The sequence below is a fragment of the Camelus bactrianus genome, chromosome 19, assembly GCF_048773025.1.
Source record: "Camelus bactrianus isolate YW-2024 breed Bactrian camel chromosome 19, ASM4877302v1, whole genome shotgun sequence".
Lineage (NCBI taxonomy): Eukaryota > Metazoa > Chordata > Mammalia > Artiodactyla > Camelidae > Camelus > Camelus bactrianus.
The window spans coordinates 7,301,827-7,319,027 of NC_133557.1; the positions used below are offsets into that span (position 1 = coordinate 7,301,827).

Sequence of the window (17,201 nt, forward strand, 5' to 3'; positions counted from 1 at the left end):
CAAAGATTAATTGACCATAAGTCTGTGGGCTTATTTCTGGGCTCTCTATTCTCTTCCATTGATCTATATCTCTGTTTGTGTACCAATACAATGCTGTTTTGATTACTGTAGCTCTGTAGTATTGTCTGAAGTCTGGGAGGGTTATCCTTCCAGCTTCATTCTTTTTCTTCAGTATTGCTTTGGCAATTCTGGGTATTTTGTGATCAGTTTTAGAATTATTTGTTCCAGTTATGTGGAAAATGTCATGGGTAATTTGATAGGGATAGCATTAAATCTCTAGACTGCTTTGGGTAGTATAGCCATTTTAATAATATTAATTCTTCCAATCAGAGAGCATGGGATATCTTTCCATTTCTTTAAGTCATCTTTAATTTCCTTAATCAATGTTCTTTAGTTCTCTGCGTGTAAATTTTCACCTCCTCAGTCAGATTTATTCCTAAGTATTTTATTTTTTTGGATGCAATTTAAAAAGTGATTGTTTCTTTACTTTCTTTTTCTGATACTTCATTGTTAGTGTAAAGAAATGCATCTGATTTCTGTATGTTAATCTTATATCCCACTACCTTGCCAAATTATTTTATCAGCTCCAGTAGTTTTTGTGTGGAGCTTTTAGGGTTTTCTATATATATGGTATCATGTCATCCACATATAGTGACAGTTTACCTCTTCTCTTCCAATTTGGTTCCCTTTTATTTCTTTTTCTTGCCTGATTGCTATGGCTAGGACTTCCAAATACTATGTTGAATAGAAGTGGTGAGAGTGAGCACCCTTGTCTTCTTCCAGATTTTAGTGGGAAGGCTTTCAATTTTTTACCCTTGAATATTATACTGGCTGTGGGTTTGTCATAAATAGCTTTTATTATGTTGAGATATGTTCCCTCTATACCCACTTTGGTCAGAGTGTTTAATCGTAAATGGATGTTGAATTTTATCAAGTACTTTTTCTGTATCTATTGAGATGATTATGTAAATTTTTTGTCCTTTCATTGGTTAATGTGGTATATCACATTAATTGATTTGTGTATGTTGAACCATCCTTGTGTGCCTAGGACGAATCCAATGATTATGGTGTATGATCTTCTTTATGTGTTGTTGGATTCTGTTTGCTAATATTTTGTTGAGGATTTTTGCATCTATGTTCACCAACAATATTGGCCTGTAACTTTCTTTTTTGGTAGTGTCGTTGTCTGGTTTTAGTATCAGGGTTATGGTGGCTTCATAGAATGAGTTTGGGAGTATTCCCTCCTCTTCAATCTTTTGGAAGAGTTTGAGAATGATCAGTATGAGTTCTTTGTATGTTTGGTAGAATTCCCCAGTGAAACCATCTGGTCCTGGACTTTTGTTTGCAGGGAGGATTTTTATTGCTGATTCTGTTTCACTTCTAGTGATCGGTCTGTTCAAGTGATCTAGTTCTTCTTAATTCAGTCTTGGTGGTCTGTATGTTTCTAGAAACTTTTCCATTTCTTCTAGGTTGTTGCCATAGAGATGTTCATAGTATTCTCTTATGGTTTCTGTATTTCATTGGTGTTGGTTGTAATTTCTCCATTTTCCTTTCTTATTTTGTTTATTTTTGTCTTCTCTCTTTTCTTCTTGGTGAGCCTAGCCAGAGGTTTGTTGATTTTGTTTACTCTTTCAAAATCCAGCCCTTGGTTTGATTGATTTTTTCTTTTTTTTTTTTAATCTTCATTTATTTCCTCCCTGATCTTTATTATTTCTTTCCTTCTGCTGACTTTAGGTTTTGTTTATTCTTCTTTTTCTAATTATTTTAGGTGGTAGGTTAAGTTGTTTATTTGAGAATATTCTTGTTTTTTGAAGAAGGCCTATATTGCTATGAACTTCCCTCTAAGGACTGCTTTTGCTGTATCCCATAGACTTTGTGTTGTGTTTTCATTGTCGTTTTTCTCAAGGTATTTTTTAATTTCTTTGATTTCATTGTTGACTCATTGGGTTTTTTTAGTAGCAGGTTGTTTAGTCTCCATGCAGTTGTTCTCTTGTTTGTTTTTCTGTGGTTGATTTCTAGTTTCATGCCATTGTGGTCAGAAAAGATACTTGAAATAATTTCTATCCTCTTTAATTTGTTGAAGCTTCTTTTGTGTCCAAGTATGTGGTCTGTCCTAGAGAATGTTCCACGTGCATTTGAAAAGAATGTATATTCTGTTTGGGGTGATATTGTCCTAAAAATACCAACCAAGTCCAACTTCTCTATTGTGTCATTTAGTGTCGCCGTTGCCTTATTGATTTCTATCTGGAAGATTTGTCTAGTGATGTTAATGAGGTGTTAAAGTGTCATACTATTATTGTGTTTCCATCAGTTTCTCCCTTTATGTCTGTTATTATTTGTTTTGTATATTTAGGTACTCCTATATAGGGGTGCATATATGTTAACAAGTATAATAGCTTCATCTTGTATTGCTCCTTTTATCATTGTATAGTGTTCTTCTTTATCTTTCTTTATAGCCTTTGTTTTAAATTCTATTTTGTCTGATACGAGTATTGCTACTCCCATTTTCTTGTCATTTCCATTTGCATGAAATATATTTTTCCATCCTCTCACTTTCAATCTGTGTGTCCTTCACCCTAAAGTGAGTCTCTTGTAGGCAGCATATTGTAGGCTCTTATTTTATTATCCAGTCTGCCACTCTGTGTCTTTTGATTGGAGCATTTAGTCCATTGACATTTATGGTAATTATTGATAGATGCATGTTTATTGCCATTTAATGTAAACTTTGTTTTCCAGTTGATTGGGTATTTCCTCTTTGTTCCTTTCTTGTTGTTTTTCTTTTTGTGGTTTGATAATTTTCTTTTGTATTAGCTTGGTTTCTTTTGGTAAAAATATTGATGGTTCCAGACTGCTTTCCACATCACATCAAGAAGGTGGCATTGTACTGTCGGATTTCCTATGGTTGTCTAATGTGGTGTCATGACAGAAGGCTAATGGTATATCTTAGCAAAAATCATATTTTTCTGACCTGTAATTAGGATTCATGATCTAATATTCCAAATGTCTGTTAATACAAAATAATTTAAAACAGTATTCACATAGAACCATATATTAGCTAGGTGGGTTCAGCTGTGACAGAAAACCCAAAACAATAACTGTAAACCAGTTTAAACAAGATTAAAATATATTTCCCATTCATGTAAGAGTTGGCACAGATCTGACAGGGAACTTCATGGCATCAGGGATTTTTTTTTTACCAGTTATCATTCCCTTTCCCTCTTCGCACTCTACCCTCCTCTTGAGTGTAAACCATATTCTTATTGAGCAAGATCATGGCATCCAGATTACAGGGAAGAGAAAGAGATGAAGCAGAAGTGTAGAAGGCATCTTCTGTGCTCTGTCACACATGATTCCCAGACACTTCCACGTGAATCGTCACATGTGAATCCATGAGACATGTGGCCATATGTACAGCTGGAAGGAAAGCCAGGAAGTAGAGCCATGTGCCCAACTACAAATTCTAACTACAGTGGAAGGAAGTGAGAAAAGATACTGTGGGGAGGGTGTCTCTACTACCTGGCTAATGATAAACAAAAAGGAAAACTGAGGAGCATTTGCTATTATATCTCTTTCACTAAAGAAGGAGGGTTCTGTATTCTAGTTGCTGATTCTGGTTCTGTAAATGGAAATGTCTTTTTATCAGAGAAGAGCTGACAATGTAGTAGAAACATCTCTTAATAATATATCATTTTCTTTTCTGTAATTGGGTTAATGTACAAGATCTTCCAACATAGAATTGCTAGATACATTTCCAGGTTTGAATCATGAGTTATTATGATTTATAAGCCAGCCTCTCATTAGTGTGAAATTTTCCCACTGAGCCCAATAGCCACCAGGAAATCTGATAAAGCAAAGAATAGACTCAATCCTAGATGTACAGTAACATCAGAAGGAGCTTGTAAGGCTTCATCTGACCTGAGCCACCAATCTTATTCCTGATCTTGAAGCCAGTAGGGGTGGGGAAATCACAAACTTGTACAGTCTTTAATATATCCATCTAAAAAGTCAAAATAATAGTGCTTTGCATGGTGAAAATTAGTAGTGGTCTAGTAGAATGTTTTTATATAGGAGAGAGCTTCCAGGGCTAATGGTATTACATGTCTTGACCTTTAAAAATCCATTTAGTGGAGAATTATTTACTGTCCTGGAATGATTGTACCTTTTTAGAATTTTTGAAAATACAAAATCAGACTCACCCCCCCCCCAGAATACTGAAATAACATATCTTATCTGTGCCATTTTCTCAACTGTTCCATTGCCTGCCTGAAATCATCTATCTTAAAGGTGAAGTCTTCCCATATCTTTCTTAAAAGAACAAAGTGATTCCAGTGGACAAGAGGAAGAGACTTTGAGGCCGTGCTTTGGACTGTAATAGCTAGAAACTTGAGGTAATTATCACCAGTATCAAACTGCCTGACAGCCTGCACACTTCACTGAATTCATAACTATTTGGGGTTTGCTGAGTTAGTCATGAGCATCTTAAATGCCATTTTATGGCTATAGAATTTTCCTTCTACAATATTAAGACCCAAAAGCAGGCTTTTGATTTATACAGGTTAGGCATCTGGAAATTGTTATTGAAGAAATGTAGCTAAACTAATGCCTATTTCCCAAAATTCCCTACTGTGTCTGAGTCACTTCAAAAAGCAGTCCACTTGTGGCCCAGGCACAAAGATTTGGATCTGAAGCAGAGTGGCCCAGGGAAATGTGGCCCAGGCCCAAATTATCCCTGAGTCAGGAAAATTTAAACATTAACTCTAATGCTGACCTCGCACCGAAGAACCAAGAGACCTTGATGATGAGCACTCACTAGATGCTAGCACACACGTATACCTGCCCTCCTCCCCCCATGCCGCGAGACAGACGTTGTAACTATTCCTAATTTCACATGAGGAAATTTAGACTTTCTTAAAGTCCTAGTGGCAGGTGTGGCTAAGCTCAAATCTGCAGTTAATGTCTCTACTATGGCATATTCTATGGAGCCCACTTATTGCTATGAAGCCCTCTGGTTTACCGTCATTTCCTGGCTGATAAATTTTTAAACCACAAATACATTGTTTTCTCTCTTTTTTTTTTAATTGAAGTACAGTCAGTTATAATGTATCAGTTTCTGGTGTACAGTACAATGTCCCAGTCATGCATATACATACATATATGCATTTTCATATTCTTTTTCATTAAAGGCTATTATAAGATATTAAATATAGTTCCCTGTGCTATACACAAGAAACTTTTTTTAATCTATTTTTATACATAGTAGCTAACATTTGCTGTTTTCTCTCATTTTTAAGGCTGTACACAAAACAGAATCTTTAATTTTTCATTTGTTAGCTTGTTCTTATTTTACCACTCTAGAAGTGCTTGTGGTTTACTAAACTTCCTCATTTCAATCGTAGTAATACAATTTATGTCTTCTAATCTTTATTCTTCAAGGATTCTAAGCTCCTGGAATTCTGAAAAACAATTACCTTTTCTGGTAATTGAGAATTCACCAGTAAAGTCTTGGATTTAATGTGCTCAACTCAGAACCCTCAAGAATAGGAGGTAACCTGTTGAGGTTTATAGAGGACCATCCTGCCACTTCTCCAGTGCCTAGAGTAACTTGAACAACGTCTAGAGACTGTACCTTCCGAAGGGTTCAGGGTTTGAATTGGAGACACCCATAGCTCAGCAACTTCTGTGCTACAATTTAGAACAAGGGGTCCATATGTGGAGGAAATTTAGTGCCCTCTAATAACCTTTTGTATACTTGAATTTAGTTATTAAGTTCCTATATCTGTAGATTGAACAAATTCAAGCCCTTTAATTTGAAAATAAATTAATCTTTTATGACTGCTCCATTAAATGGAGGTGTATTGATTTCTCTCTCATACCCTGTGCTTTTCCAGGGAGTTATAACTGATTGGTGATTTCTTTTCTGTGGACGAGTGTGTTAACTGACCTATTCAGACTATCACAAACAACTCTTCCTTTTATTTAAAGGGTGACTCTTTTTTTCCATCTTTAGAGCCACTATAGCTCTTTATTTCAGGGTGTTTTCTTGGTTATCACATGGATACAGTAATTCCCAAGGCAGGTTTTCAATATTCAGTGCTATTTCTAGAAATGCCATGACATTTTCAGAATAAAATAAACCTTAATTAATTTGAATTTAAAGGACACAGTTCTTTGTCAGATTGGAGAAGACTAAAAGACATAACTAAATGTGATATGGGATCTTGGGTTGGATCCTAGAAAAGAAAAGGGACATTAGTGGGGAAACTGGTGAAATTTGAGTCAAGTTTGCAGCTTAGTGAATAGTATTGTATCAGTGTTGATTTCCTGTCATACTATGGTTGTCTAAGATTTTAACATTAGAGAAGGTTAAGTGAAGAGTATATGGGAACTTGTGAGATAAACAAGTTTATACTGTATAGCACAGGGAACCATATTCAATATCTTGTAGTAATTTAAGGTGAAAAAGAATATGAAAACCAATATATATATGTTCCTATGTGACTGAAATATTGTGCTGTACACCAGAAATTGACACAACATTGTAAACTGATTATACTTCAATAAAAATATATATTGAAAAAAGAGTATATGGGAACTTGTGAACTTCTCTGTAAATCTAAAATTATTTCAAAATTTAAAGTTTCTTTTATATATATATTATACATTTTTTTAACTGTTTCAACTTGTTTGAAAATTATGGTTTTGGCTTTTCCTGGGCCTCTTTGTTTACGGCAATAACCCAGGATGCATCAGCAAACTCACTGCCCACTGGAAACAGTCACAGAAATTGTTTCATTTGTGCATCCTTTCAAACACTGACAGTGCAGTGCAAATGTAGTCTGATCTGTGGAAGACAGCAGCAGGATCTCGTGGGAAGAGTAAGGGATTTGGTTTCAGACATAGGTTTCAGTCTGTTTCAGTCTGGGCAACCAGCTTGACCTTTCTGAGTTTCTTCCTTTGAATATAGAGGAGTATATCTACCCCACATTGATTATAAGGATTAAATGAGATTTATTATGTGAATGCCAGTCATAGACTCTCTAAAACACTATGCAAAATGTTTATTTTGATTAATATCCTAAAAAATTATTTGAAGAAAAAAAGATTCCCTGGTTTGGGGGATATACAGGCTCAGGCTGGCTCTCCGAGATTTTTCTTAGATTAATTGATTGCTCCATTGTGTGCAGTCAGAATCCATAGGGGACATTTATAATAGTGCTTATGATATTGAATATTTTATCATTAACAATCCATTTGAACTTGAACCACTGTGACTGAGAAATGCAAAGCAGTAAGTTAAACATTATGATCCATTTAATATAGAGAGTTTTACATGCACATTTTTTCCTTACTTATTTAAGCCAATGTCTAGCCCTTTTGCTTTGAAAGTCATGACTCTAGGAAGAGAATTTCAAATATGAAATCCCCTAGTTTGTTAGTTTTCCTGAAATTTAAAGCAAAAACCATCCTTGGAATCTGTGGAGCTCTTTTCAAGAGAGACCCTAGAAAGATACAGTCTCCAATCTACCAATTATATAAAACCTATAACCTTGTAGTTTGTTTCCAAAAGTAAATTATTCTATAACAAATTGAAAATGGGGAGCTTGGCAAATACTTAAGTAGTGCTACTAACTGTCTATGATGAAATTTTGTTTTTTTTTAATCTGAGAGACATAAAATGGATTCTAGGTCCGTATTTCAGATAGTTAAATGCTCTGACTCAGTGTTTGGTGAAGGAGAGCTGTGTGCCTTCAACCAGATCTTTCTTAATTATTTTTCCTGCTATGTTTACTGGCTGTTGATTTACCCGCTTCGTACAGCAGCCTCACATAGGTCAATCAAGCTCTTTTTCAAAAATCCCAATCTAAAGCCAAAACTAAGAGAGGTCAAAGAAATAGAAGATCTGGTGAAGTCAAAGCTGCTCATCAGTAGTCCTCAAGTGCTTACCTTTGAGTAAAGAGAAATATTTTAAAAGACTGGTTGTTACTGAATTGGTAAAATAAATGGGTAAGTTCCTTTATCCTGGAACACATTTTCCAATTCAGTAGAAAGTAATTTATTAAGAATAGTTGGAAAGTTCCTTAATATGGTAAATGTGTGTGTATGTTTATGTGTGTCTCAAGCTATACACATCCTATTTACTGATAAAACAACAATCTCATTAGATTATGAATAAGACAAGAATGTCCATTCTTTACATTGGTTTTAACATTATTCTAAAGACATTAGACAACTCAGAGAAGAAACAATTTATATATATGTAATTATAAAGGAGGGATTAAAATCATTCAGTAATTACCTTATCTAAGCAAATGTTGATATAAGACAGAGAGCTACAGGATACTTAGGAACTGGCTAACAATAATCTTTGTGGAAAATTTTCCTCACCAAATCTATCCAGATAAGGCCAGGGTTTCCAACCAAGTCTTTTAAATAAGAACCAAGTTTGAGAAGTCCTTAAAAATCTTTATAAACAACACAGAGAACTTATTACTATTTCCATTTACAATTAAAATTTTATTTTATTCTCTTTAATAAGTAATATATAATATGCACATTACTATCAAAGACCTAAGGTATCATAAGTAATTATTCAGTGAAAGGTCAGTCTCCTCTCAGCCCTGTCAGAGGCTATCACTGGTAACAGTTTTTTATGTTTCCTCCCAAAGACATTTTAGGCATATACAAAGCTAGTTTCTCTCTTAATTCTTTTTACATTAATAGTAATATGCTACATATACTGTTCCGTACTTTGTTTTTGTTTTATTTACTTAGTAATTTTATCATGAAAACTGTGCCAAATCAACACATCTATAGATCTACAGCATTTTTTTTAACAATTGCAAAATTAGATTATGTTTAGATACTATAATTTAACCAGTTGCATATTTAGATTGCTTCCAATCTTTTGCTATTCCGAACAAGGCTGAAAAGAAGAGCCTGGTACGTGTGTCTTTGAGTACACATATAAGCACACTGGAAAGCTAAATTCTTAAATGCGGAATTGCTGGGTCAGTGGGTAAGTCTCTGCGTAATTTTGCTAAGTTGCTCTCATGGAGGCTGACAGTTTTACTAACTGACAGTTTCACTAATAATGTCGAAGAGTGGTTTCTCCCACTAATGGGTAATATCAACTTTTCTACACGAATTTGGGCTGCTCTTCAACTTTCTTGTGTCCGCCAGGATAGGCTAGGTTATGCCCTAGTCACAAACAACCTCGAAATTTTAGTGGCTTGTAACAGGAAATTTCTTTCATTTTGGTACATGTCCATCAAGGGTTGGCTAGGGGCTCTGCTCCATATCTCCTTACTCAAAAGCTTAGACTAACAGGGTTGTTGTCATCTTGAACATTACCATTTATCTTAGCAAAGGAAAAGAGAGTTCGGGAGAGTCTCACTCCATCAATAAAATGTTTAGCCTGAAAGTGACAAACATCAATTCCCTTTACAATTCAGTAACAAGTGTTCATTACGTGGCTCCAATGTAAGATGCCAGGAAGTGTAGTCGTGCATGTGCCTAAATGGAAAACTGAAAATATTTGGCAAACAGCAGCTATGACTAACCTACCATATCTCTATCCTGTCTTGTTAATCTGTCAATTCATGTGGTAATAATGCAGGTTTTTCCTTTTTGGAATATTTCTGGCTGTTCTGTCAATTTCATTTTCCTGTTGAACTAGAATTAGCTTCTTTAAACACCCTCTTCTCTCTTGAAAGAGTCAAATTAAGTCAGTACTTTTTTGTTGTGTCTCCATTAAATTTACAGATTTAAGGAAAATTGTTATCTTTCTAATATTGCGTTTCCACAACCAAGAAGCAGATATATCTTTTCAGTTACTCACATCCTCTTTTGTACTTTTCATATTTTTAATATGTTATGTGTATTTATTAGTAAAGTATTCTTTTTTGTTGTTCTTTTAATGAGATTCTTTTTATTTTACTATCATCTGCAAATAATAATTTTAATTCCTTCTTTACAATCAGGTTGGTTTTCTTGAAGGAACAAAAAAGATACAACCACTTCTCCAATAATATATCTATTACTCAATCAAAACTTTTTCAAAAAATTTTCTATTAAAGATTTTTCATGATCCATTTTTATATTAATCCCAGTAAATAAGTAGATTAACATTATGTCAACAATAAGTACTGTTTACTCCAGCAACTAGAAGCACCTATCAAATCTTTAAGAATTATATTTGTTTTGTGCTCTGCAGGTGTCTATTATGCCCACCTGTACAAGAACCAGGAGATGATAAGCCATTAATATAGAATAAGATCTGACTCTAAAGAAAGAGGCTCACTGGCCCATTCATCAAACTTGAGAGATGTTGAAAATTAAACATTCGCAGGTAATTAGAGTGTGGTTTTGAGTAACATAGGCATTGTTCTCCTATTGCATTTTGATTTGCTTGTTGTGGGAAAAACATGTTGTTTTCTTGGGGGGGAAATCCGCTTTTTTCTAAAGTTAAGCAGGTATTATATTACACCTAGGGTTTATTTCATATTGAGGGTGAGAACTGCACATTGCTTTTTATTTCTTTTCACTGCCTTGGTGTAATTATGTGAAGTTCAACCTGAGAGTATTTTCCTCCCTTACAACTTGTCTTTGATTTCATCCTCCCCCATCTCAGCATTACTCTGTGCTCTTTTTTTCTACAACCCATCCTCTGAAGAGTTCCATCCTTAATCACAAGACTATGCATTAAATAGGAATCAATGGTTAAAGGCTAATAAGCAGATTATTTGTGGAATTATAGTGTATGTGTGGTTGTGCCTGGGATAGAAGTCCAAGGGGAATCCAAGACATCAGATCTGAATCCTTCACTATCTTCAAGGTGAAGTATCATGAAAATCTGATGGAATGATTTAAATTGAAAATAGAGACTTTACAGAAAAATGGAAGGAAAGTAAGGAGCTGACAGAATAATAACTAGAAATATGACAGAGTAAAAATAGACCCGCCAAAATAACAAACATCTGAAATTAAAAATGTTTAAGAAGACAGATTTCAATTATGACAAACAAAGATAGCACCTTAGGCATGATTTTAAAACCTTGGCAACACCAAAAAAGAGAAAAGTGTGTACAAACCCAGAGAAGACAATGATAATAGAACAAACAGAAAAAAAGCCACTCCTAAAGGAATGGAATTGTTAATAATAAGGCTGAAAAGAAGGAAAGACACAGAGATCATTAAAAGGAACTGGTTAGAATTTTAAAACAAAATAAAATAAAAACCTAAAGCACTGTGATAAAAAAAAAAAGTATAATAAAACTTACAACATCCCTTTAAAAAAATGGCATTTAAATAATAGTACAGTCAGTAAAATTGATGCGAAATGGAAAGATCCAGGTTAAAATACAAATGGAATAGATGAATAGGTTATAACAAATCCTGTAGACTTAATTTTTTGCTCCTGCAACTCTCCTCTAAATAATTGGGAGAGTAGGGGTAGATTGCAGATAGGAGAAAGCCTCAGTAAAGATAAAATTGAAGTTATCGTAGAGAAAAATAGACCTTTGCCTATAGGTTGTGATTTTATGGAGTACTTATTTTCCAGATTTGGCACTTAAAGACAGTATACTCAATACCTACTTACTAGTTTTTTCAAACTGGAAAGGAAGAAATGTCCTCTGGAGAATAAAGGATAAGAGTGACCTTAGACTTTGCAACTCAAACAATAGAAAGACGATACATTTAGAGAAATATTTACAAAATACCATACAATTATCATACCTAGCTGTCTGCCTTTTGAAGACAAAAGATTTTTGAACCCTGATATCTTAGAAGAATTTCCAATAACCAAGTACCAGAGAAAATTATAAAAGTTGGGGAATGCAGAGGAACTTCTGAATTTAAGTGATAGAGACTAGAGCGCTTTGAAGGAAGTGAGGTGGTGGTGTCATCCTGGAGCGTTAGCTTAGGTATTCAGGCACAAAACATCTCAGTGCAGAATCCCACTCCCCCACCCCCCTACCCCGAGCTGCAGCATTCTGGGTCTGGGCCTCTATACATAAGGAAGTGCAACTTTACCTTTACTCAGAGATAATCAAGGCCTAGGAGAATCTTGCTAACAAAAGCTTACAAGACTGCCAGTTAATAGATTTGTCATGGGAAATAGCATTTTCAGGTGAACTTGAACATTGACTTGAGTAAGCTTTTTGCACTCTTTCCCTTAGGTGAGTCAGGTGAGGAAAACAGGATTTAAAATAGTGTATAATTTGGTAAGGTTAAAGTTAGAATAAAGGAACATAAGTGGTTTTTTAAAATGTTTGCCTGCTGCACTTGAAGTATTCTTCCCTAGTGTAGAAATGTTTTATGGGGGAACTAAGTGTTTGACATTCATTGGCACACTCTGGGAACAAGAAGAAATGTATGTTTAAATCTATATATATGCTTCTATACGGATGGACTTCTACTAAGACTTTCTTTCTTTAAATCCTTTAATACCATTGTCTCTCCTAGCTTTTATATGCAATTGTAGACAAATATCAGTTGAATACGTCACTGATTTTTTACTTTAAATTCAAAAGATACAAAAGGAGATAGATATAGATATAAATAAATGCATATATGCAGTGAAAAGTCCTCTCTAGATTCCTTGTCCCTTCACCAAACGCAGCTCATGCTATCAGTATACTTCCGGGGATAGTTTATGCATATTCAAGCAAATGCCTATATTGTCTAGTAGTGAAATCTACCAAATTCAACTAGTAATAGATGTTCTTACAGTTTTAGTGGCCACCGACATGGTGCAGAGCAGCCAGCTGTGGGCGAGCTGCAGAGGCTCCACATCTACCCCTGACTATTAATTCAGACAAAGAAACTGCCATCTAATTCTCTCGGGCTCAGATTATTGCAGTAGGGCCAGGTACTGGCCAATCCAGTTAGGCCACACTGTGACTCATCACATCAGCTGAACCCCAGTCATAAATCTGAGAGAAAGATCTCTTCTGCAACTGGTTTCTATGTTCTAGCTGAAAAACAGGGATGTGTTACGGTTTTCTCATAATGTGTTCCTGAGACCATCTTTGGCTATATTAGAAAGCAAAAAACTATTGTATCTTCTAAAGCACAGTGTTTGGGCACTGTCCTGTTTGGGCAGGGCCTTGAGAGACAACTTGCCCATTTGCAATTTTTCTTGTCAGAAAGATATTCTCTAGGTCAGCTAGTCCAAAACGAAAGTGATATTTGGTGATCTGTGTCCTTCATAATTATTTTAAGTGATATATAAGTAAAAAGCTCAAAGAAAGTCACTATCTATGTTCAGTTGCCATGGTGTGTTTTTTTGCAGCTAGTTTTTCATGGAGTGCTCACTATCAGAGATGAGTATTCTTTCTGCTTAACTTGGGTTTATTTTGCTCTTTTTCTAGATTCTTGATGTAGGAGCTTAGATTATTGATTTGAGATTCTCCTTTTCTAATGCTTGCATTTAATGGTATGAATTTCCCTCTGAGCATTGCTTTACCTGTGTCCCACAAATGTTGGTATGTTGTATTTCCATTTAAATCAATTCACTTTTTAAAAAAATTTTCTTTGAGACCTCTTACTGACCCATGTATTATTTAGAAGTGTGGTGATTAGTTTTCAGCTATTTGGAGATTTTCCTGTTATCTCTCTGTTATTGATTTCTAGTCTGATTCCATTATATGTGAAAACACATTTTGTACAACTTCAGTTTTTTAAAGTTTGTTGAGGTTTGTTTTATGGCCCAGGGTATGGTCTGTCTTGGTATATGTCCCAGGAACACTTGAAAGAATATATTCTGATGTTATTAGTTAGAGTATTCTATAAATTTTCATTAGATCCTGTTGGTTAATGTGAATTGTTGTTGACTTTTTCTTTAACCTGCTTATTTTCTATCAATTTTCTATTTAATCTTCCATCAATTATTGAGAGAGACTATTGAAGTCTCCAGGTATAATTGTGAATTTCTCTGTTTCTCCTTTCAGTCATACCAGTTTTTGCTTCACATATTTTGCATCTCTACTGCTTTGTACACACACATTCATGATTATTATGTCTTCTTACTAGATTGACCATTTTGTCATTATATAATGTTCCATTCTCTTTCTGGTAATTTTATTTGCTCTGAAGTCTACCTTGTCTGATATTTAATAAAACCACTTATGCTTTTTTAAAATTTATGCTTGCATGATATATATCTTTTTCCATCCTTTTATTTTCAAGCTGCCCATATGGTTATTTTTGAAGAGAGTTCATGTGGATAGCATATTATTGGGTCATGTTTTTAAATTCACTCTGCCCATTTCTGTGTTGTAACTGTTAGATTTAGACTATAGTTGATATAATTATTGGTATATTAGAGCTTAAGCCTACCAATTTAATTTTTGTTTTCTGCTTCTTCTGTTTTCTGTTTCTTTGTTACTTGAACAATTGTTTGAAGTCCATTTTGATTTTTCTGTAGTGTTGTGAATGTATCTGTTTGTACAGCTTTCTTAGTGATTGCCCTAGGTATTATATTACATATATGCTATCTACTGTTGTCACCATTTTACCAGTTTGAATGAACACTGGAAACCTTACCTTCCTTTATGTTTCTTTACTTTCTCTTATGTATAATATACTTAAATATTTCCTCTGCATACATTTAAAACCGCATTAGATAATTATCATTTTTTCTTCAATTATCAAACATAATTTAGAAAACTCAAGAGAAGGAAAGTTTATTGTATTTACCATATTTTTACTTACCATGTTCTTTTTTCCTTTTTATGTTCCCAGATTCCTTTTCTTATTTCCTTTCTGTTAAAATAAGTTCCTATAGTTATTCTTTCAGAGTAGGTCTTATGTCAACATATTCTCTTTGTTTTTCTTTATGTAAGGATGCCTTGATTTCATATTTCATTTCTGAAGGGTATTTTCATTGGATATAGCATTCTAGGTTGACATTTCGTTCTGCACTTTAAAAATGTCCACTTCCTTCTGGCCTCGTCTATTATTTCTGATAAGAAATTTGCTCTCTTTCAAATTGTTTTTCCACTAAAGGTAATATACATTTGTCTCTGGTTGCTTTCAAGGGCTTGTTTGGTTTTTTTTCTTTGTCTTTACTTTCACAACTTTGACTGGGAGGGATAGGTGCTCATTGCTGCTAGATAATGGTAAAATCCTGATTCTGCACTATACCTCCTCTGTCACCACCCCAGTAGAGAAGAGTACAGTCACCTTATTACTGCTAGATAAAGGTGGAAGTCCAGGCTCCCTTCACATGTGGTCTTCACTGACATTAGAGAGATGAGGCCTCATTACCACCTGGCAGGAAACAATTTCCAGCCTCCTATTTGGCATTTTCTGATACTACCCCAGGCTTAGGGCATTTTGTCACTTCCTGGCCAGGGTGAAAATCTAGGCTGTCCATTCAGCCTTTGCTGGCACATGTAGGCTGGGCCATAGTTTTTTCTGGGATGTTTGACTGGAGTAGAGCAGTTACTGTCTGAAAGTTTTCTGCCTTGCTAGACTACCCTTTTTGTGGTCTGGTGGTCAGAGAGAACAGGTTTTGGGAGGCTATTTTTGTCTTCACCTGCTCTGATTTCTGGATTGCTAACTTCTCCAGCTCCAAGTCTGGGATATATGAGACAAAAAGAAATCTCAGGGAACTCAATACCATATTGTTTCTTGAGTTTTGAGGTCCTTAGCTAGTGTGCTTTCTTCCCATCATCTTTCGGAGTATTCTCATGAACTTCCCATTGTTTCATATGTAACGCCCAGAGTTTTTAGTTATATTTAGGTGGAGAAATAGGAAATGTATGTCTATGCCATCTTTCTGCAACCAGAATGTCTTTTGATGGAGGTATAGACAGTGACCTTTGATGTCTTGTATTATTCAGTGTTTTAGTTAATAATCATGATAGCTAACATTTCTCAAGTATACACTATGTACCCAGATACTATTCTAGGTGCTTTTCATATATTGAGTCATTTAATTCCTATGAAACTCTAGTAAATAATTACTACTATTATTCTACCTTATTAGATGAGGAAACTGAGGCATAGAAAAGGTAAGTAACGTGCTCAAAGTCCCTGCCAAATCTGTGATTAAACCCCAGGTTCTCTGACTCCTTAAGCCTAAGACCACTCTACTACCTGTGGCCTAGGACAAGTCTGACATATACTTTCCATTGTAGCAACTTGACTTTTCTTTCTTGAAATTTGTCATAGTTTTTCTATCTTAGAATGCAGAAATTTTACCAATAACTGTCTAAATGTAGGTCTTTTCTTTCCCCTAATAATTCTTTATGGTACCCAAGCACATCCTTTTGATCTGAAAGCTTAGATTTTTCTATTGTACAATCACGTATTTTTGAAATTTAAAAATTTCCCTCCCATCTACCCACTGAAAGATTTTTTAGGAAATATTCTCGAGAGGCCCTAAAGATACTCAATAAAGAACAAAGAAGTAAGCTAATTCTAATTTGCCAAAAGCTTTCTTTTTTTAGTGAACAAGTTAGAGAAAAAAAATTATGAACAACATGATCAAGCTGTGAGGAGCCACCTGGACCTTAAGACTTCCAGTTCTGGGTTGTGTGACACTTATTGGAACACAGATTTTGGTATGAAGAGGAAAAGTGAGATGATCAAGAAAAGTGAGCTTCATATCATAGTCAATATCCCTTGTTGCTTTTGCTTTTAATTATTTCAAGAAGTAGAAGATACTTGCATAAAATAATAATTATTAAAATGTATCACTGTGCTTGTAACTTATAAAGATATAATCTAAATGAAAATAATATCACAAAAAGAAGCAGAGCAAATGGAGCTATATCAGATCAAGGAAATAATACCAGATAGTAATTTGAATCCAAAGGTAGAAATGAAGAGTACTGGTAAAGGTAAATATATGGGTAAATACAAAAGACTCTATATGTTTTCTCCTTTTTAAAAATCTTTAAAAGACACAGAATTATATAAAGCAATCATTGTGATTCTGTGTCAGACTTACATATAGAACATAATATATATGAAAATAATATCACAAAAGAGTAGAGAAGGAATGGAACTGTGTTGGAACAAATTTTCTGTAATTTACTGGAATTAAATTAATATTACTCTGAAGTATATTGTGATAAGATACATGTTGTAATCTATAGAGTAATCACTAAGAAAATAAATGTATATATAGTTTAAAAATCAAGAAAGCTCTCCTGGGCTGAGGAATAAAAATTTATGTTCACAGAAAAACT

At 34.5% G+C, this 17,201-nt stretch overlaps 1 protein-coding gene across 6 annotated transcripts in view; it reads left to right on the forward strand.

The window, feature by feature from the left end:
- Positions 1 to 17,201, forward strand: part of RNF24 (ring finger protein 24) — a 58,476-nt gene that overhangs the window by 15,692 nt on the left and 25,583 nt on the right. For 3 of the 6 annotated variants that reach the window (XM_045508594.2, XM_074346975.1, XM_010972740.3), the window contains one exon: positions 10,214 to 10,348. The exons of 2 other annotated variants lie outside the window; for them this stretch is intronic. The gene's annotated coding sequence lies outside the window, so the exon portion shown is untranslated. Of the gene's footprint in view, positions 1 to 10,213; positions 10,349 to 16,457; positions 16,605 to 17,201 lie in introns of all 6 variants that reach the window. One more of the 6 variants, XM_074346976.1, reaches the window with a different exon arrangement.